The sequence below is a fragment of the Pongo pygmaeus genome, chromosome 20 (assembly GCF_028885625.2).
Source record: "Pongo pygmaeus isolate AG05252 chromosome 20, NHGRI_mPonPyg2-v2.0_pri, whole genome shotgun sequence".
NCBI lineage: Eukaryota > Metazoa > Chordata > Mammalia > Primates > Hominidae > Pongo > Pongo pygmaeus.
Genome location: NC_072393.2, coordinates 4,888,471 through 4,910,099, shown reverse-complemented (window position 1 = coordinate 4,910,099; position 21,629 = coordinate 4,888,471). Strand labels below are relative to the sequence as shown.

Below are 21,629 nucleotides of genomic sequence, written 5' to 3'. Positions count from 1 at the left end.
CAGGACAGGCCCATCCACGGGGGCAGGAAGGGGATTTGTGGCTGCCAGGGGCTGGGGGAGGGGATAGGGAGGGATCGCTAATTGAGATGGGGTTTCTTTTTGAGGTGATGGGATGTTCTGGAAGTAGACAGTATAATGGCTGCTGTACAAGTCTGAGTATACTAATAACCACTGATTTGCATACTTTAAAAGGACAAATTATATGCCATGTGAATTATACTTAATAAAGCTGTTATTTAAAAAGAAAAAAAAAACAAGCCATAAAATAAATGTCTACAAGCTCTGCAAAGCTCTGATCAATACTTCAATGCTATCCGGAAGCTTCAACCACACGGACCCAGAACGCTGTGGCCGCTCACTCTGCCGATGCCCAGAGGCGCCTGCTCTGTCAGCTGCCTGGCACTCTGGCCCTGTGCCACCGTGACCGCCACCACGCAGGCCACATCCCAGGCTCTCAAACGAATGATCACAGCCAACGAGCAAGTTTACGATGCCACCCCCAGAGCCCCATCACCCTGGGGGTCTTCAGTAAGTTTCCCTCTCAGCTGATTTGGGGCTTTCTTGTACTACACACTCCTCAAAACCAAAGACCGGCCTCCAGCCAGGTGCGGTGACTCATGCCTGTAATCCCAGCACTTTGGGAGGCCGAGGCGGGTGGACCACTTGAGGTCAGGAGTTTGAAACCAGCCTGACCAACATGGCGAAACCCCATCTCTACTAAAAATACAAAAAAATTAGCTGGGTGTGGTGGCGGGCGCCTTTAATCCCAGCTCTTCAGGAGGCTGAGGCAGGAGAATCGCTTGAACCCAGGATTCTTGCTCTGTTGCCCAGAGCAAGAATCCATCTCAAAAAAAAAAAGACCTGCCTCCAAGTGGGTGAGACCCACTGACACAGATTTGGAGTCTTGTGTCAGGAACAGGGCTACAAACTCATCAGTTTCAGTGGTGCAAGGGAGATGAAAAGCAGCCAGAAACACAAGGAGAGGGATGACAGGGGAGCTGGTGTCCTTCCCAAGCCCTGCTCCCGAGACAGTGGGGTCTCCAAATGGTTTTGATGATCACAGGTCCTAAGAGGGCTTTGATGTGTTCATTTCACTGAGTGTGAGGAGGAATGAGCAAAAGAAGAGGCACCATTCAGGCAAACAAACACATCAGCATCCTTGAAAACCCAAGCCATTTAACTGATTAGGTGAAATCCTGATTGCTAAGCACAGTTCAAAAGGAGTAAGCACAGCCTTGCTTCAAATGATACTGGGGATCTGAAGTCGATTCTGAGAAGTTAAGATGCCTAAGACCGACAGCAACTACTAAGAAAATACTTTCAAAAATATAGTGCTAACAATCATGAAAAGAATTAAAATTTTACACTAGAAAATATTCACTTAATGCAAAAGAAAACATCAAAGAAGGAATAAAGGAACAAAATAGAAAACAAAAAGGGAAATGGCAGATACAAATCCAACTATATCAATAATGGCATTAAATATGAATGGATTAAAAATCCAATCAAAAGACAGAGATTGTCAGACTGCATTTAAAAAACAAGATCCAACTATATACTATACTATATACTGTCTTCAGGGGACTTTTTTTTTTTTTTTTTTTTTTGAGAGACAGAGTTTCACCTTGTTGCCCAGGCTGGAGTGCAATGGCATGATCTTGGCTCACTGCAATCTCCACCTCCCAGGTTCAAGCGATTCTCCTGCCTCAGCCTCCCAAGTAGCTGGGACTACAGGCATGCGCCACCAGGCATGTGTATTTTTAGTAGAGATGAGGTTTCTCCATGTTGGTCAGGCTGGTCTCAAACTCCCAACCTCAGGTGATCCACCCGCCTCGGCCTCCCAAAGTGCTGAGATTACAGGTGTGAGCCACTGCGCCCGGCCAGGAGACACTCTTTAGATTCAAAGATACAAACAGGCTGAAAATAGGCTGGGCACAGTGGCTCACACCTGTAATCCCAACACTTCGGGAGGCCTAGACAGGCAAACTGCTTGAGCCCAGGAGTTCGAGATCAGCTTAGGCAATGTGGCAAAACCTGTCTCTACAGAAAAAACACAAAATTAGCCAGGTATGGTGGTGCATGCCAGTCGTTCTAGCTACTTGGGAGGCTGAGATGAGATAAGAGAATTGTTTGAGCCCGGGAGGTCGAAACCCTGTCTCAAAAAAGACAAAACAACAATAACAAAAAAAGACACCAGGCTGAAAATATAAAAATTAAACGTGTAACATGCAAACAAGAACCGTAAGAAAGCTGGAGTGGCTACACTAACATCAGACAAAATAGACTTAAAAAAAAAAATGTGCCAGGTGTGGTATAATGACTCATGCCTGTAATCCAAGCACTTTGGGAGGCCAAGGTGGGAGGATCACTTGAGTTCAGGAGTTTGAGACCAGCCTGGGCAACATAGTAAGACCTCATCTCTATTAAAATTCAAAAAAATTAGCCAGGCATGGCAACACACGCCTGTAGTCCCAGCTACTTAAGATGCTGAGGCAGGAGGATTACCTGAGCCCAGGAGGTTGAGGCTGCAATGAGCCATGATCGCACCACTGCACTCAAGACTGGGCAAAAGGGCAAGACTCCATCTCAAAAAAAAAAAAAAAAAAAAAAAAGTTACTAGAGATAAAGAGGGACATTTTACAATGATAAAAAGGTGGATCCATTAGCAAGATACAGCAATTATAAACATATATGCATCTAATAACAGAGCCCCAAAATACATGAAGCAAAAAATGACAGAAATAAAAGAAGTAATTCAACAATAGCTGGAGATGTCAATACCTTCACTTTCTTTTTTTTTTTTTTCTCCTTGAGATGGAGTCTCACTCTGTTGCCCAGGCTGGAGTGCAGTGGGGTGATCTCAGCTCACTGCAACCTCCACCTCCCGGGTTCAAGCGATTCTGGTGGCTCAGCCTCCCGAGTAGCTGGAATACAGGCATGCGCCACCACACCCGGCTAATTTTTGTATTTTTAGTAGAGACGGGGTTTTGCCTTGTTGGCCAGGCTGGTCTCAAACTCCTGACCTCAGGTGATCCACCCACCTTGGCCTCCCAAAGTGCTGAGATTACAGGCATGAGCCCCCATGCCTGGCTCATACCCTCACTTTCAATAAAAGATAACACAACTAGCAGAAGAGCAACAAAGAGAGAGACTTGAGCACTATAAGCCAAAAGAATCTACAGAACATACTCTCTTCTCAGTACATATGGAACATTCTCCAGGATAAACCATATGTTAGTCCATAAAACAAGCCTCATTAAATTGAAAAGAATTCAGATCATCCAAAGTAAGTTCTCCAACCACAATGGAAATTAGAAATCAACAACAGAAAGTAATTTGGGGATTCACAAGTACATGGAAATTAACCAACATACTCCTAAATAATCACAGGGTTGAACAGGAAGAAAATATTAGAAAATATTTTGAGGTGAATGAAAATGAACTCACAACAAAGTAAAACTTATAGGATGGCCAGACACAGTGGCTCACGCCTGTAATCCCAGCACTTTGGGAGGCCAAGGTGAGAGGAATGCTTGAACCCAGGAGTACGAGACCAGCCTGGGGAAATATAGTGAGACCTCATCTCCACAAAATTATTTTTTAAATTAGCCAGGCATAGTAGCACATGCCTGTGGTCCCAGCTACTTGGTGGGCTGAGGTGGGAGGATTGCTTGAGCTCGGGAGGTCGAGGCTGCAGTGATTTGTGATTGCACCACTGCACTCCAGTCTGGGCAACAGAGCAAGATCCTATCGCAAGGAAAAAAAAAAAAAAAAAAGTATAGGTTGCAGCTAAAGCAGTACTTGGAGGGAAATTTATAATTGCCTATATAGTTTTTAAAAAGAGCAAGATCTCAAATATTAATTTAAGCATCTCCCTTAAGACACTGGAAAAAGAAGAGCACACAGAAACTAAGGCAGATGGAGCACAGTACGTAACAAAGATAACGAGCAAAAATAAACAAAATAGAGACAGCCAATGAAACCAAAAGTCAGTCCCTTGAAAAGACTAGTAAAACTGTCAAAGGTAAATGTCTTCGTGACATTTTGTTATCTGTACAGATTCCTGGAACCACCACTGCAATCAGATACAGAGATGTTCTGTCAACACAAAGGAACTCACTCTGCTTCCACTCTGTCGCCCCCAGGCCCTGGCAACCTTGGATCTTGTCCTCCATCTCTGGAGAACTCAAATTGCTAAAATCGGGAATGAAAGATGGGACCTTACCACTGCCACCCGTCTCACAGAAATAAGCAGAATGAGAAAACAACACCCGTATGGAGAACTACTGAGTAATAAAAGAAAGTAACTATTGATACACACAACAACTTGGACAGATTGCAAGTGAAAAAAGCCAATCCCAAGAGGTTAAATATGCTGTGATTCCATCTACATAACATTCTCAAAAGGGCAAGGTTACAGAGATGCAGAGATCCTCAGCCGTTGCCAGGGCCTGGGGGTGACAGAAGGGAAAAGCAAAGCGTTCCTTTGTGTTGACAGAACAGTTCTGTATCTTGATTGCAATGGTGGTTCCTGGAATCTGTGCAGGTAACAGAATGTCGCAAAGACTCTACCAAAAGAATGAGCGAGTGCTAACACTGATGACACCTGAGGAAGGTCTGAAGACACAGTGTCCTATGTCAATTTCCTAGTTTTAACGGGACCCTAAAGTTATGTAAAATGTTACCATTGGAGAAAGCAGGGTGAAGGCTAGGGAAACCTCTTTATTATTTTTGCAACACCTTGGCAGTCTATAATTCATTCTTATTTTTGCTTTTGTAGAGACAGGGTCTCACACTGTGTTGCCCAGGCTGGTCTCGAACTCCTGGACTCAAGTGATCCTCCCACCTCTGCCTCCCAAAGTGCCTGGATGACAGGTGTGAGCCACCACACCCAGCCTCTCTAATTCTTTAAAAATTAAAAGTTAACAAAAATAATATGAGGGCTATTTCACCACAGATGGGGGTAGGGCAGGGGGGGTTGCCATGGGTTGATGGTTTTGGGACCGGGTGAGGGACCTGGGGGGCTCGTTATTCCATGTTGTCTACCTTTATGTGTAGTCAAATTCTCCATAACAGTGTTTTTATTTTTATTTTTTGCTTTACTGTTTTTTGAGACAGAGTCTCACTCTGTCGCCCAGGCAGGAGTGCAGCGGCACAATCTCAGCTCACTGCATCCTCCGCCTCCTGGGTTCAAGCAATTCTCCTGTCTCCTCCCGAGTAGCTGGGACTACAGGCACCTGCCATCACGCCCAGCTAATTTTTGTATTTTTAGTAAAGACGAGGTTTCACCATATTGGTCAGGCTGGTCTCGAACTCCTGACCTCAAGTGGTCCACCCACCTCAGCCTCCCAAAGTGCTGGGATTATAGGCGTGAGCCATCATACCCGGCCCATAGTAAAGTTTTTTAAAAAAAATAATAAAGGGAACCAACACAAGAATAGCACTAACAAGGGCCTTATCCATCCGGGTTTACAAATATCCTTCCAAATGCACAGTGTTAGAATTACGGGCCATCTCATCTAATACTCTCCCCAAAACAAAGGTGGAGAGGTGACCAGAACTAGTTCAGCGTTTGTACAACACAGATCTAAGACACTGGATTATCCCCACGCCAACTTTAATAATGACAGTATTAAAAACACGGCATGTGAGCTTTGCCTAATACTCATGACCTCTAAATGAGCCCTCCGCGGCCCCAGGATCCCAGGCACAGCCCTTCCATCTCCTTGCCACGCTGCCTTCAGACTCAGGTAACAGATGTGTCCTGCCAGAGGCGATCCACCCCAGGCCCTCATTCCAGTACAGAAACCTGCACTGCTAAGTCAGGGCATTTCTGCCTCGGGTTCCACATAAGTGACTCCCTTTCTAAGTCCCTGTTTCCGGGTGGAAATGAACTGCTCTAACACCAAGGTTCTGACCCTCTTTTTGTCGGGTGGGGACAGGGTCTCACTCTTTTGCCCAGGCTGGAGCGCAGTGGTGCAATCATGGCTCACTGCAGCCTCAACCTCCCGGGTTCAAGCCATCCTTCTGCTTCAGCCTCCCACGTAGCTGGGATTACAGGTGCCACCTCCATGCTCAGCTAAGCTTTTAATTTTTTTGTAGAGACTGGGTCTCATTATGTTGCCCAGGCTGGTCTTGAACTCCTGGCCTCAAGTGACCCTCCCACCTTAGCCTCCCAAAGCACTTGGATTACAGGCATAAGCCACCCTCTGCACCTGGCCCAAACTCTTTCTAAAGGAAATTAACAAGGGATGACATTAAAAGGAAGACTGAGTCAGACACCGTGGCTCACGCCTATAATCCCAGCACTTGGAGAGGCCGAGACGGGTGGATCACCTGAAGTCAGGAGTTCAAGACCAGCCTGGTGAACAAGGTGAAACCCTATCTCTACTAAAAATGCAAAAATTAGCCAGGCACAGTGGCGCATGCCTGTAATCACAGATACTTAGGAGGCTGAGGCAGGAGAATCGCTTGAACCCAGAAGGCACAGGTTGCAGTGAGCCAAAATCATGCCCCTGCACTCCAGCCTGGACAACAGAGTGAAACTCCATCTCACAAAAAAAAAAAAGAAGAAGAAGGTTGGGCATGGTGGCTCATGCCTGTAATCCGAGCACTTTGGGAGGCTGAGACAGGCGGATCACCTGAGGTCAGGAGTTCAAGACTAGCCTGGCCAACATGGTAAAACCCTGTCTCCACTAATAATAGAAAACAATTAGCTGGGTGTGGTGGTGCATGCCTGTAATCCCAGCTACTGGGGGAGGCTGAGGCAGGAGAATCGCTTGAACCTGGGAGATGGAGATTGCAGTGAGCCAAGATCGCACCACTGCACTCCAGCCTGGGCGACAGAGCAAGACTTTGTCTCAAAAAAAAAACCAAAAAAAAAAAAAAAAAACCCAAAGAAAAAGAAATGGAAACAGAAAAAAGAAAGGAAGACTGGCAGACACAGCCAACAGCACGTGTGAACACGGCCCCCCTGCCCCACCATCCTTAGGCAAAGAACCAGCACTCTGCAAGCGGCTTCCACCCCAGGCCACAGGGCCCTTCACAGAGCACCCTGCCAAGCCCTCCATGCCAGCGACTCACTTCTACCGCTTCAGCGCTGTCCAGACAGCCACCCTCCCGTCCTCTCATCACAGATAAGGAAGCAGAGGCAAGGGACCGGCCCAGTGAGACTGTGAAATACATTTTGTCTTGTTTCCTGGCCTAGGACTCCCCCAGATCCTTGGAATTCTCCGGTGTGCTAATGAGGTGACTAAGGGCTGGCAGCCCCTAGGGAGCTGAGGGAATAGGGCTGCTCGCTGAAAAGATCCAGGCAGGACGGGAGGGGAGGGGCATGGGGCTGAAGGCTGACTTGATCACCCAGGCCAATGCAGTGAGGTCACCCAAGCCTCTGCGAGGAAGCTGAGGTAAAACCCAGAGGACTGGGTTGGAAGCTTCCCCACAGATAAATGCGTGGAGGTTCCTGGAGACGGCACGGCCCAGGGAGAGCATGGAACCTCCGTGCCCCTTCCCACATCCCTCGCCCTACACACGTCTTCATCTGCTTCCTTTGTAAAATCCTTTCTAATAAGCTGGTAAACGTTAAGTAACAGCTTCCCTGAGTTTTGAGAGGTGCATTAGCAAATTAAGCTCAAAGAAGGGTTCATGAGGCTGGGCACGGTGGCTCATGCCTGTAATCCCAGCACTTTGGGAGGCCGAGGCAGGTGGATCACGAGGTCAGGAGATCGACACCATCCTGGCTAACACGGTGAAACCCCACCTCTACTAAAAATACAAAAAATTAGCCGGGCGTGGTGGCAGGTGCCTGTAGTCCCACCTACTCGGGAGGCTGAGGCAGGAGAATGGCGTGAACCTGGGAGGCGGAGCTTGCAGTGAGCCGAGATCGCGCCACCGCACTCCTGCCTGGGCAACGGAGTAAGACTCTGTCTCAAAAAAGAAAAAAAAGAAGGGTTCATGAGAAGGCTGGTTTCCAGCGCGTCTGGCAGAAGCTCAGGGCACAGCCTGGGGCTTGTGACTGGCATGGGCCGTGGGGGGTAGGTATGTGGGGAGGAGCCCGCAGCCTGTCCTACCCGATGCAGCCCCCAGGTAGGAGTGAACTGAACGGAGGACCCCAGCTCCTGCCCCTGCACCGCTTTGCTCGAGTGTGCTGAAAGGGATCTGTGACTGCTCTGACAGCCTGGGAGAAACTGAGTTTGTTATTCCCACGGTCTCAGGCCCAAGACCACATCGCTGTGGAGGAAGTGGCCGAACCGGGGGAGGAAGGGGCCCAGGAAGCAGCTGCTGCGCCCTGGGAGTGGCAGTGATCTCCCTGCTCCACATTCAACCCACTAGCCAGGCCTATCCCGTCTACCACCAAAAGCCACCCCCAGTCCAGGCCGCGGCCCCAGCCCAGACCCCCTTCTCCTGAGCCACTGTCACGAATCATCTGGACGACTCCTGGAGTTTCCCAACAGGTCCCCTGCTTTCACTCCTGACAGCCACCAGAGAGGTCTTTAAAACACATACACTGGCGAGGCGCGGTAGCTCACGCCCATCATCCCAGCACTTTGGGAGGCCTGACAGCAGAAGCATCGCCATCCCGGACAAGCCCCTTAATAAAAGACCGCTAAATCCAAAGGGTATCAGCCTAACAGCTAAGATCAGCATGACCATAAACCACAAATAACATCTCCAGCCAGAAACATCGCAAACTCCTCCCCAACCAGAGACAGGCCAGCCCCGAGATAGCCCCGCTCCGGCCGGGAAGATGTCTGCCCCAAGATAACCTCCCCTCCTCCCAGACAGATTCCAGCCCTGCCATAAACTTCTCCACACACAGAAACATTCCAAGCTTGCGATAAGCCCCTTCATCCTAAAACCAATATATACTCTTAGTCTATAAGAGAAAGCGCTCCTGACCGCAATCGGCCAGGAGCGCCTCTCAGGTTTTAACTAAAGAAAACTTGTCTTTAACTGCCAGCCGCATTTTGTGTTTCTTTCCTCTTTCTTTAACTCTTACAAGGCCGAGGAGAGCAGATCACCTGAGGTCAGGAGTTCGAGACCAGACTGGGCAACATGGCGAAACCCCATCTCTACTAAAAATATAAAAATTAGCTGGGTGTGGTGGTAGGCGCCTGTAATCCCAGCTACTCAGGAGGCTGAGGCAGGAGAATCGCTTGAACTCAGTAGGCAGAGGTTGCAGTGAGTCGAGAGATCGTACCACTGCGCTCCAGCCTAGGCGACAGAGCAAGACTCCGTCTCACAAAAAAAATAAAAAAAACGCATAAATCTCTGACAGCAGTGCCTCTAGCCTTTGCCCCTCTTGGCTGACTAGGCAGCAGGCACTGCTGCTCCGGCCTCTGTGGCCCTGGGGCCCTCTCTGCTCCTGCCAGCTCAATGAGCTGCACCTCATTCTGCCTCGGGGCCTCTGCACGTGCTGCCTGCACTTCCTTTGGAGCACTCTTGTCCCAAATCCTGCAAAGGTGGGCAGGTGTGAGTCACTCAGAGGTCTCTGTCTGAATGTCGCCTGCTGGGAGAGGCCCTCCCTATTCCCCTGGCTAAAGCAGCGCCGCCCCTGGAGGGCCCTATTCCAGGCTCTCCCCAGTCCTCATGTCTTCCTCGCTGGCTCCTCAGCACCTGGCCTGTCACAGTAAACATGGAGACATTGGAGGACACAGCCTCCCGAGCCCTTCTCTGTGCCCGCCGACCTGCCATGGCAGGGGGCAAGTGCCTTCGCTGTCTTCTGCTATCAGGGACAGCAGAGTCAGCTGACCGTGAAGAGCACCCCTGAAGCTTCTACTTGGCAGCCAGGACCGAGAGCCCCCATGGCCAGCGCTCAGTGACCATCACCCGTTTACTCTCGCCATCGCCCCACAGGGAGGCACATGGAGGCACATGGAGACACTGCCCCAAGTCAGTGGCACTGACAGAGTTCATGAGCTCAGGTCCCACGCCAGGCTCTGGCTCTAGACTCCAAACCAAGCGCTGCCCCGAATGTGGCCCATGAAGCCCCTGAGAGGCCGCAGACATGCTGGCCCCTGGCGAGCGCCATGGCACACGGGGCACATCAGGACCCCATCACAGCCCCACTGCAGGTCAGACCAGGACCAAGTCCTGAATCCATCACTACTCCCCCGGAGCACCAGAGAGGGGACCAATCCAAGCCAGGCTGGGGAGCTCCTTCCCAACATGATCTCTTTCAGCTCAGGCTAAAAGAGAAGCTCAGGCTGAAAAGAGATCCAATTTCTCTTCTGGGCTGTTTCAGGCCCAGACAGCGAGGGAAAAACCGGGAGATGGCCGGCGCAGAACACACAGAGGTGGAGGGCTGGGTGCCGGGAGGCTTCCTGAGACGCACACAGCCTTGGCCAGAGACAGACAGTCCCAATCCGCGCTCCCAGGCTGTGCTCCTGGAGCCAGTGCTGAGGCTCAGAGCAAAACCATCCACCCACAGGATGAGTGGTCCTGGCCCAACGCTGGGGGCAGTGAAGGCGGGTCTGGGTTCCAGCACCAGCTCATCCGCTCACCATCCAGGCTTCCACTGCACATTCGGCCCCCAAAGCCTCCTGCCATGCTCACACCCACCTCTCACCCGGCACAGCGCAGGGGCCAGGTCCCTTAATTCCATCCTCACCACCCTCAGCTCCAAGCCTCCCATGGCAGCCCCAGCCTGCACAGCAGGATGCTCTGCCTGTCTGTCACCCGGCAGCATCACAGGTCTCTACTTGGGAGTCCCAGCCTCACAGAGCTAGAACATTCTACCACCTCTAAACCAGCCCCCTGGAGCCCACGGAGGGCCCCTCCCAAACATCCACGTGGATGGAGCAGAGACCTCGGAAGCTCACTGGAGATGACGGCAGCTTGTATTGTTTTGTTTCCACTTCACTGTCATTGCTGATTTTTTTTTTTTAAGAGACGGAGTCTTGCTCTGTTGCCCAGGCTGGAGTGCGGTGGTGCAATCTCAGCTCACTGCAACCTCCACTTCACAAGCTCAAGAGATTCTCCTGCCTCGGCCTCCCGAGTAGCTGGGACTGCAGGTGTGCACCACCACGCCGGGCTAATTTTTGGATTTTTAGTAGAGAAGGGGTTTCACCACGTTGGCCAGGCTGGTCTCGAACTCCTGACCTCAGGTGATCTGCCCGCCCTGGCCTCCCAAAATGCTAGGATTACAGGCAGGAGCCACTGCGCCCAGCCTGTCATTGCTGATTTTTACACCATAAAATAAATTCTTTTTCTAATGAACACCCCTCTAGGAAACTTGTTAGGGTAACAGCCACTGCGACCCAGCAATGCCGAAGGCTGCAGCCCTCCCTTTGGCTAAAGGCCGAAATAATTAGTACAGGGAGACCTCGGGTTTCACGGAGCAGGTGCCAGACCCCCAGGTACATTAGTAACTCCTGGGCAGTGGCATCTGGTACCCTGCGAAGTGGGGGTTACAGCAGGGACACCTCTGTCCGAGCCAGGGGACAGCCCAAGGGCACAAAATGTAACCAGATCCTTCTCACCAAGAGGAGCATGTTTGCAAGACCCACAGTCACACCCCGAGCCCTCCTGAGGGCCCCAGCGGCACCATGCAACAGAGGGACATGTTCTCCGGATCTGTCACTCCCCAACAGACTCCAAGTTCACCAGAGCAGAAAACCTGACGAGGCGTACGGAACAGGCCGGAACAGGAGAGACGCGGAGTCCTGGTCTTGGGGTCAACACTGCCTCGGGTCCAGCTTCCCCCAGAAACCCCCACACCTGCTTCCTGGCCCATAAACCCCGGCCAGCCCACCTGGCTGCCCCATTATAATAAAGAGGCCGCAAAAACCATTATTTTCAAGTTGCTTTATGATCACTTCCACGGCTCCTTAACTTCCTTTCCAGAACACACACGAAGAGCAGCATAAACCCTAAGCTATCTTGGAATGGAAAAAGATTTCAGAAACTTCTAGTGCAGCACCTCTATTCACAGTCAAAACAGAAACAAGCCCAGAGAAAAATCATTACTGTGACCTCCTGGGGCCCAGCCCGGCCAGTGCCACTCTGGATTGGGGCCTCAGCCACCGCTCGGTGGACGCTGGCCTGGAGCCTTCCCTGGGATGAGGCCACCCGGGGCACTGCAGGGTGCTGAGCAGTGTCCTTGCCATCCACCCACCCCACGCCAGGAGCACTCCTAAATCCTGACCATCACAAATGTCCCCAGCTGTGGCCAGGTGTCCCTTAAGAGGCAGAATTGCCCCTGGGATGAGAACTACTTCACCAAGGGCTTTTCACGTGGTAATTCAGTTAACCTCACGCAGCCTTGAAGCGGGACCTGCAGAGCCACCCCCACTTTGGAAATAAAGACACAGACCCAGGAGAGATGGATCTGAGCCCAGCAGGCTAGGTGCGTGGGTAGCAGGTCTCCGGGTCTCCATCCTCCCTGCTGTGAATCCTACCGCAATCCTGCCCTGATAGTTCAAGCCGCCTGTGGCTATAGGATGTTATTCCTGGGCTGTGTTGATCCACAAGTCTCTCTTCTGGGCTTTCCTACAGCCAAAGAAGCATTCCAACTTCCTGCCGTTCTCTTCCCGGAAACACCTCCTCAGTGCCAAGCGCCTCCTGAGCCCCACCAGCCCTGTGCCTCCCCACCAGCTGCGATGCCGGAGGCGCTGCCCAGGCTGGGCCGCCAGGACCCCTTGGCCCCCGGGACCAGTCCACAGTTCAGTGCTCCCCGGCAAAGGCGAAAGGCTGTGGGCAAGGGCCCACAGGGAAGATAGGCCAGGACCACTGCCAGACAGCCTAGCTGTCCTTCAGCCGCACCTGTCACAGCGTCTCCTGCCATTGCTGGTGAATGTCAGGTGTGTCTCATCTCTCCAGCCAGACACTATCAGAGCCATAAGTCCTGCCTGGGATAGGCGGGGGCAGGATTGGGACGGTGGGAGGAAGAAGCATGGGCCCTAGTCCACTAAGCACCAGGACCTCATCTATAGCACCAGGCTGGCATCACGCTCAGTGCATCCGGGGCCAGGGCCCTCCCCAAATGATCAACCATGTAGGGCCAGCTCTCAGGGAAAATACACAATGAATGTCAAAGACAGCACCAAAAAAAAAAAAAAAAAGCAGTGTGAAACATCTCACCAACAGTTTTGAAGATGATTACATGTTGAAATGATAAAACTGGGGATATACTCGGTTCAATACAATACACTATTATAATTAATTTCCCCCATTTCTCTTCATCTTTTAACTCAGCTACCAGAAAATTCAGACACACAGGCTTGCTCTGCATCCTCACTGGACAGCACTGCCTTAAAAAATACATCACTTTTAGGCCAGGTGCAGTGGCTCACACCTGTCATCCCAGCACCTTCGGAGGCCAAGGCAGGCAGATCATGAGGTCAGGAGTTTGAGACCAGCCTGGCCAACACGGTGAAACTCTGTCTCCACTAAAAATACAAAAATTAGCTGGGCGTGGTGGCACGCGCCTATAGTACCAGCTACTCAGGAGGCTGAGACAGGAGAATCACTTGAACTCGGGAGGTGGAGGTTGCAGTGAGCCGAGATCTCGCCACTGCACTCCAGCCTGGTTGACACAATGAGACTCCGCCACAAAAAAAGAAAGAAAGAGAGAAAGAGAGAAAGAGAGAGAGAGAACATCACTTTTGGTTATACAGACAAGCCATTAAAAACATAAAAATAAAAATAATTTTAAATTTTTTTTAAAAAAGGAAATACAACATTTTACATTTACATCCAGGTTTCCTTCTAGAGGCTTTTTTTTTTTTTTTTTTTTTTTTGAGACGGAGTCTTGCTCTTGTCACCCAGGCTGGAGCGCAGTGGTGCAATCTTGGCTCACTGCAACCTCCACCTCTCAGGTTCAAGAGATTCTTATACCTCAGCCTCCTGAGTAGCTAAGATTACAGGCATGTGCCACTGCGTCTGGCCTTTTTTTTTTTTTTTTGAGACAGAATCTCACTGTGCTGCCCAGGCTGGAGTACAGTGGTGCGATCTTGGCTCACTGCAGCCTCTATCTCCCAGGTTCAAGCGATTCTCCTGCCTCAGCCTCCAAGTAGCTGGATTACAGGCCTGCACCAACACACCTGGCTAATTTTTGTATTTTTTAGTACAGATGGGGTTTTGCCATGTTGGCCAGGCTGGTCTCAAACTCCTGACCTCAAGTGATCTGCCCACCTCAGCCTCCCAAAGTGCTGGGATGACAGGCATGAGCCACCGCACCTGGCTCTTCTAGAGGTTTTGTAATCGTTTTAGTAACATGTTCTCAACTCTGCTACATGTGGGGTTAGCTTCTGGCCATGGTGTGAGGCAGGGGTCCACCTTCACCACATGACACTTGGTAGTGTTTAGTTACGTGACTGTCCCCTGCCATGGGGTCTTCCCATGTTCATCGGCAGCCCCTGGGGTACTGATGGGGCACCCCAGGTCACCCACATCCTCTGTCAGGGGAGAGCAGGTGACAGTCCCCAGGCACATCACTGTCCCCACAGGGAGAGCACTGCAGAGCAGGTGGGAAGAGGTGGGGCTTGGCACTGGGCTGACCGTTCAGCACCGCCGGTGCCTGGCAGTGTCACCTGCTCCCCTGGAGAACCCACCTGCATTCCCAAGGGGCGCAACACAGTGGGGGGGGGGCTCCCACTCACCCCTTTAACCTCCTGGGGGGATGTCCAAGTGAAGGCTGCTGGGCCCCAGGGGCACACTTAGAACCTGGTGGCCACCTCCGAAGGCTCACAACCCTGTCGGGGCTGGGACCAGGCCCCGGACCAGGAAAGGGAAGTGACCCAGGGAGGAGCACACTCTCCAACCCCAGGCTGGATTCGCGGGAGCAGCTCTGGGGAAGAAAGGCCCTGGCATCTTCTCACAAGCCCCTCAGGGAGGCTGGCACAGCTAACCAGACAGCGGGGAGACACCAACAATGGGACAGGGAGGGACAGGACAGCCGTCGGGCCCTGGTGTGGTGGACTCAGGGGTCCTGCTCACCAGGGGTGACCTTACAGGACACAGCAAAGGGCGAGTCAGAGCTGTGGTCAGCTGGGGCCACGCTGCCCCATGGAGCGGAGACACAGGGGCCCTGTGGCTGCACACAGAGTCCCTGCCAGGGCCCCACTGGCTGAGGCGCACCAGCTCAGGCTGAGAGAAGAGGCCCGTGGCCCGGACTCGCCACTAATGACCTGGAGCCCAGACCCTGTGGCCTCACAGGGCACCTGTGCACCCCTGCAGGCCCACCGGGCCACTGCACCTCGAAGCCTAGCCGCAGCCCAGCCTCCACCAAGCTGACCCCGGCCCCACCCCAGCCCCTAAGACAGCCCCACAAATGGTTTCTATGCTGTCTCTGCCCCGGGGCCGGCACAGCCTGTATTCTGTATGGTGCAGCACAGGAATCCCTGAGCTCTGCCACGGACTGGGGAGAGGATGGGGCTGAAAAAATGAGAACAACTTAAATGCCCACTGAGATGAATGAAAAACAAAACAGGACCCTCCTGCACAGGGGAATAGGATGCAGCCATGTAAAGGGACAAAGCGGGCCGGGCGCGGTGGCTCATGCCTGTCATCCCAGCACTTTGGGAGGCCGAGGCAGGCAGATTACTTGAGGCCAGGAGTTCGAGACCAGCCTGGCCAACATGGTGAAACCCCATTTCTACTAAAAATACAAAAATTAGCCAGGTGTGGTGGCAGATGCCTGTAATCCCAGCTACTCAGGAGGCTGAGGGAGGAGAATCACTTGAACCCAGGAGGCGGAGGCTGAGGTGAGCTGAGGTCACGCCACTGCACTCCAGCCTGGGTGGCAGAGTGAGACTCCATCTCAAAAAAAAAAAAAAAGAAAGAAAAGGGACAAGGCTCTGACACACGCCACGCGTGGATACACCTTGAGAATATCATGCCCACTGAGAGAAGCCAGACACAACAGGCCACACAGTGTGTGACTCCATTTCTATGAAATGTTCAGGACAGGCCAATCCAGAGACAGGAAAGAGATGTGTGGGTACCAGCAGATGGGGGAGGGGATGGATAGTGACCGCTGGTGGAGGCAGAGTGCCTTTGTGTAATAATAGAAATGTTCTAACATTTAATAGTGGTGACGGTTGCGCAACTGTGTGAATGTACTAAAAACCACTAAATAGTATCTTTTTTTTTTTTTTTTTTTTTGAGACAAGGTCTTGCTCTGTCACCCAGGCTGGAGTGCAGTGACATGATCTCAGCTCATTGGAGCCTACGCCTCCTGGGTTCAAGCAATTCTCACGCCCAGCCTCCCAAGTAGCTGGGACTACAGGTGTGCACCACCACGCCTGGCTAATTCTTTTGTACTTTTAGTAGAGACGGGGTTTCACCATTTTGCCCAGGCTGGTCTCAAACTCCTGATCTCAAGTGAACTGCCCACCTCAGCCTCCCAAAGTGCTAGGATTGCAGGCGTGAGCCGCTGTGCCCAGCCTGAACTGTATACTTTAAGAAGATGAACTTTATAGTATGTGAATGATAGCTCCATAAAAATATATATCGTTTAAAATGGCAGGATCATTTCTAAGGGAGGCTGTCCTAGAAAATTCAGAACCTGGCCAGCACACTGACGCCAATGGTCGGGCAACTGTGAGGTGGCTCTCCCTGGTGACAGGAATGGCTTCTAGACTTGCCAACTAGACTCTGAGCCCCTCGAGGACAGGGCTGCCTGCTGCCTCTTGTCCCCATGATCACACTGGTTCGGGTAACGCCTCCAGAGACACCCCAGAGCCTGGGTGCCCAGCTGCCTCCAGCGTGCCAGGTGGGCTTCACCCTCACCCCACCCCCTCTCAGGTCTCCCAGGCCATACCCCCAAGTCCCTCTCATTACTTCCTCTGCTCCCAAGCTCACAGTCATCTGTGACAGTTCCCACGATGGACAAGGCTCTGCGCAAACAGCAGTTCCTATGGGAAGCCTCGCGGCGCACTGCACTGCCCTGTGCTTCCCCGGGCTTGGTTTTTTGGGGTTTTTTTGAGACATGGTCTTGCTCTGTTGCCCAGGCTGGAGTGCAGTGGTATAATCATGGCTCACTGTAGGCTCAAACTCCTGGGCTCAAGCAATCCTGCCGCCTCAGCCTCCCAAGTAGCTGGGACTACAGACACAGCCACCACATCTGGCAAATTTTTTCTAATTTTTGTGGAGATGGGGTCTTGCCACGTTGCCCTTGCTGGTCTTGAACTCCTGGCCTCCACCGATCCTCCCACCTCAGCCTCCCACAGTGCTGGGTTACAGCCATCCGGCCTCCAGGCTTGGTTTCTATCCCTCTTGGCAGTTCTTCTCCATGCCCTTCCACCAAGAGGCCCTGCGGGCAGGAGACACTGGTCATCTGGCCACCCTGTGCCCCTGAGCAGGCACACATGAACTTGACAACTCTCACGTGGAGCTGGACAATGCAAACCCACTCAGAGGGACCCAGGGTGTGGCTATAGTGACAGCCATGCCACCCGAGCTCCCAGTGACCATGCACCAGCCTGGGCCTGACCACACCCGCTCACTGCAGCCCAGCCCTCCTCCCACCCCTGGGCCAGCGACAGGCACAGAAGTGCACAGGAGCTGTTTTGATGAACGCAGCTGCCCTTTGGGCTCTGGCTGAGAAGCAGGCTCTGCTCTGCCTTTGGGGTACGCAGGACACCTGTGGCTGGAAGGGCCAAGAAAATTCTGTAGCTTCCACCAATTCCAGCACAGAGAGACAGTAACATGAGATGCCTTATGTTCTTTTTATGTTCTTTTTTTTTTTTTTTTTTTTGAGATGGAGTCTCACTCCATTGTGCAGGCTGGAGTGCAGTGGCGCGATCTCGGCTCACTGCAACCTCCACCTCCCGAGTTCAAGCGATTCTCCTCCCTCAGCCTCCCGAGTAGCTGGGATTATAGGCACGTGCCACCACGCCCGGCTAAGTTTTGTATTTTTAGTAGAGATGGGGTTTCACCACGTTGGCCAGGCTGGTCTTGAACTCCTGACCCCAGGTGATCCACCCTCCTCAGCCTCCCAAAGTGCTGGGATGACAGGCGTGAGCCACCATGCCCGGCCAAGATGCCTTATGTTCCAGGGGTGTCAGGAGAGCAACTTCCTCCGCCTCGTCCCCCCCTTCCTGGGGGAAGCAGTTGGAATAGAGCAGGGAATAGGAGTTGAAATTCCAGGGGCTTGACTCAAGTGCATGCTAGGGATGGCAATCCTCTCTCTCTCCTGAGGAAGATAATCAGATCCACGCGGCAAAACAGGAGGCCCGCTCTGCCTACAGCCAACACTGTCTGACAGATGGATTTTAGGAGAGTATGGAGATGCTGCAGGAAGGGGACGACAGCAACATGACGCGACTGTCCCGGTCCAGCAACCTGGCTTGGGTCCTGCTCGCATCCCAGGGAGCCCAGGGTGGCGCCCCCTCACTCAGGGCACCGAGCCAGAGTGTCAAGGGCTGTCCCCAGGGGCGCCTGGGCTGGCCAGCTTCCAGGCTGCTGCCCAGACATGCTGCAGTCCTGAGTCCCGGCTGAGGACACAGCCCATTTCCAACCCGCCATGATCAAGGGGCCCGCAGCACCCGTGGGTAGTTTCAGGCTGGCTCTGTGGTCAAAAGGGACCCCTGGGACCCATCACACAAAGAGCGATTCTGAATCCACGGCCGGCTAATCTCACATAAATCATCTGTCTCCACGCTCTCTCCCTGGAGACTAGGGCAGCCGCAACAACGCAAATAGGCCCACCGCCACCGCCGGCGGCCCGGAAGGTGCCAGCACTTGGGTCCAGCTATGAATGCTGACGGGAGGTCTGTGCAGGGAGAAATCCTGCCACCGTGCCCTCAGCTGACGTTTTCACAGCAAGTCACCCAGACTTGTCTGAAAAACGCAATGGTGGTCGCGCCTACCAGCAAACAGGGCCAGGTCTGCGTGAGTGACTGTCGCTGTGCACCTGAGAGCCCTCGGGGTCTCGGGGTGCAGCAGCCATTGGCAGTCGGCCTCGGGACTCTCAGCCTTTGTCCACTGAACAAATACGATCCCAGTCCAGAGCCACAGAGCAACTTCACGCTCGGCCACTGCCAAAGAGGCACAGCCTGCCAGCGGGGTGGAGATGGCTGGATGCAAACTTGTCATCCATCCCCTCGTGTTCGCTGAGATCACTGAGGTGGATAAAGAAAAGAAAGAGGGAAGGGAGGGAGAGCCAGAGAAGCAGGGAGAGAGAGAGGGCAAGCAAAATCAAAAAAAAAAAAAAAAAGAAAAGAAAAAGAAAAAAAGACAGGCAACTTTTGAAAGCCAAGAAATTCTGAGCAAGCCTCTCCAGATTGTTTATTTCAATCAAGGAAAGAAAGCATGACCGTAAATTAACGGTACGATTTCTTGACAAGTCAGAACGTTCCTGGGACAGGCCCAAATCTAAGATGCCAAAGACCTACTTGGCTCAGAAAATGCCTGTCAGCCAGGAGAAGAGTGAGACAAAGGAAGTGTGGCCGGGCACAGTCCCCCACTCGGCCACTGACCGCACAATGGCCACCGACGGGCACTTGTCCACTCACTCTACAAAGCTGAGCTCTGCACCGGATAAGCCACCTCGCTCACGAGTCTTTCTGTGCTCAGGGACAGCAGAAACCACCATCTGCGACTCCCATGCCCCTCCCATCGGGGGCGCTAGCATTGGTAATGAGGAGAGTTCGGATGCTTACAAAACAAAAGCCTTGTGAAATTGTGCAATGCTGTCTTCCTTTTAAACAAACCCTCAGTTCCTGCCAGGTCACACTGAACTCCTTGGGCCGAGTACACGGCTCAACGTGCTTCTGACGCTTGGTGAGCTGTAACAGAAAGGCGGCCGCGTGAACCCCAGAGCAAGAGAGTCTGGCGTCTCAAACAGTGAAGCGTTCCCCCCACCTACACTGTTTGTAGCTGTTTTTTCCCTCCTTTATGGTGAGGCTGTCTGGGTGGATGTCAGCATCACATTTTCTTACATTCCTGCAGTTTTAAGGATCCTTGAAATGACCCACGACACTTTTTTTTTTTTGAGACTGAGTTTCCCTCTTGTCGCCCAGGCTGGAGTGCAGTGACGCGATCTCAGCTCACTGCAACCCCTGCCTCCCGAGTTCAAGCGATTCTCTTGCCTCAGCCTCCCAACAAGCTGGGAATACAGGCATGCACCACCACGCCCGACTCATTTTGTATTTTTAGTGGAGACAGGGTTTCTCCTTATTGGTCAGGATGGTCTCGAACTCCTGACCTCAGGTGATCGACCCGCCTCGGCCTCTCAAAGTGCCGGGATTACAGGCGTGAGCCACCGCACCCGGCCATGACCCTTTTTTTTTTTTTTTTTTTAAGGCTAGAAAATGACTCTAAATGCTTTGAAGTTGGGAAGATACAAATGCACACTCAGGCTGGGCATGGTGGGTCACGCCTGTAATCCCAGCACTTTGGGAGGCCGAGGTGGGCGGATCACCTGAGGTCAGGAGTTGGAGACCAGCCTGGCCAACATGGAGCAATCCCATCTCTACTAAAAATACAAAAATTAGTCGGGCGTGGTGGCATGCACCTGTAATCCCAGCTACTCGAGAGGCTGAGGTAGGAGAATCGCTTGAACCCGGGAGGTGGAGGTTGCAGTGAGCCGACATCAGCCCACTGCGCTCCAGCTTGGGCCACAGAGCAAAACTCTGTCTCAAAAAAAAAAAAAAAAAAAAAAAAAAAAAAAAAATTCATTCACTCAACAAGGAATGTCCACTCAACACCCACCACATCTAAGGAGCTGCCCTACATCCTAGGGGGTCGCGAGGCTGACGTGGTTTCCACAGCTTTCCGTAGTGTGGCCCTCACACCCTAGCCAGGTATTTGCAAACTACAACCCACAGGTTCAATCCTGCCCGCCACCTGTTTTTGTACAGCCTGCAGTCTAAGAATGGTTTTGACATTTTTTAGTCGTTGGAGGAAAAAAAAAAAGCAAAAGAAGAAAAATGTCTTATAATGTAAAAATTGCACGGAATTCACGTTTGTGTCCATAAATAAAGTTTTACTGAAACACAGGCACACTCGCCCACGGGAGCTTTCTTGCTACAACAGCAAAGCAGAGGGGTCTGGACAGAGATGACCTCTGGCTTACAAAGCCGAAAATATTTACTCTCTGGCCCTTCCAGAAAAAGCCCCTGCCCTAGTAGATGAGACAAACAGATACACAAACAGACTAATACCCAGTTCTGATGGTGTGACATGCAAAGGAGGAGAAGCAGGGAAGGCAAGTGACTAGAGTGACAAGGAGCCCGCTGAGTGGAAAGAGACCCAGGCAGCGGGCACAGCAAGAGCACAGGTCCTGTGGCAGGGAAGGGCAGGCAGGGAAGGCGGCTGTGCCAGGAAAGGAGCAGGCGCAGGAGGGAGAAAGGGAGGAAAGGAAGGAAGGACAAGGCCACAGATGACAGAGCGAAGGGGCCAGGCGAAAGGGCCCAGAATTTTTCCCAAGGGCAATAGGAAGTCACCGGAAAGTTCTGAGCAGGGGAAAATCTTTTGTTTGTTTTGGTTTTTAGTCCTTTGACTACCTTTTTTTTTTTTTTTTTTTTTTTTGGAGACAGAGTCTCGGTCTGTCTCCCAGACTGGAGTGCAGTGGTGTGATCTCGGCTCACTGCAGCCTCTGCCTCCCAGGTTCCAGAGATTCTCATGCCCCCACATCCCAAGTAGCTAGGACTACAGGCGCCCAGCACCATGCCCAGCTGATTTTT

The 21,629-nt window shown here is 52.0% G+C and overlaps 1 protein-coding gene across 9 annotated transcripts in view; it reads right to left on the bottom strand.

Moving 5' to 3' along the window:
- KDM4B (lysine demethylase 4B) overlaps positions 1–21,629 on the bottom strand; it is a 184,540-nt gene that overhangs the window by 156,932 nt on the left and 5,979 nt on the right. The window contains exon 1 of one of the 9 annotated variants that reach the window (XM_063657996.1): positions 19,458–19,611. The exons of 7 other annotated variants lie outside the window; for them this stretch is intronic. The gene's annotated coding sequence lies outside the window, so the exon portion shown is untranslated. Of the gene's footprint in view, positions 1–19,457; positions 19,612–21,629 lie in introns of those variants that run through there. One more of the 9 variants, XM_063657997.1, reaches the window with a different exon arrangement.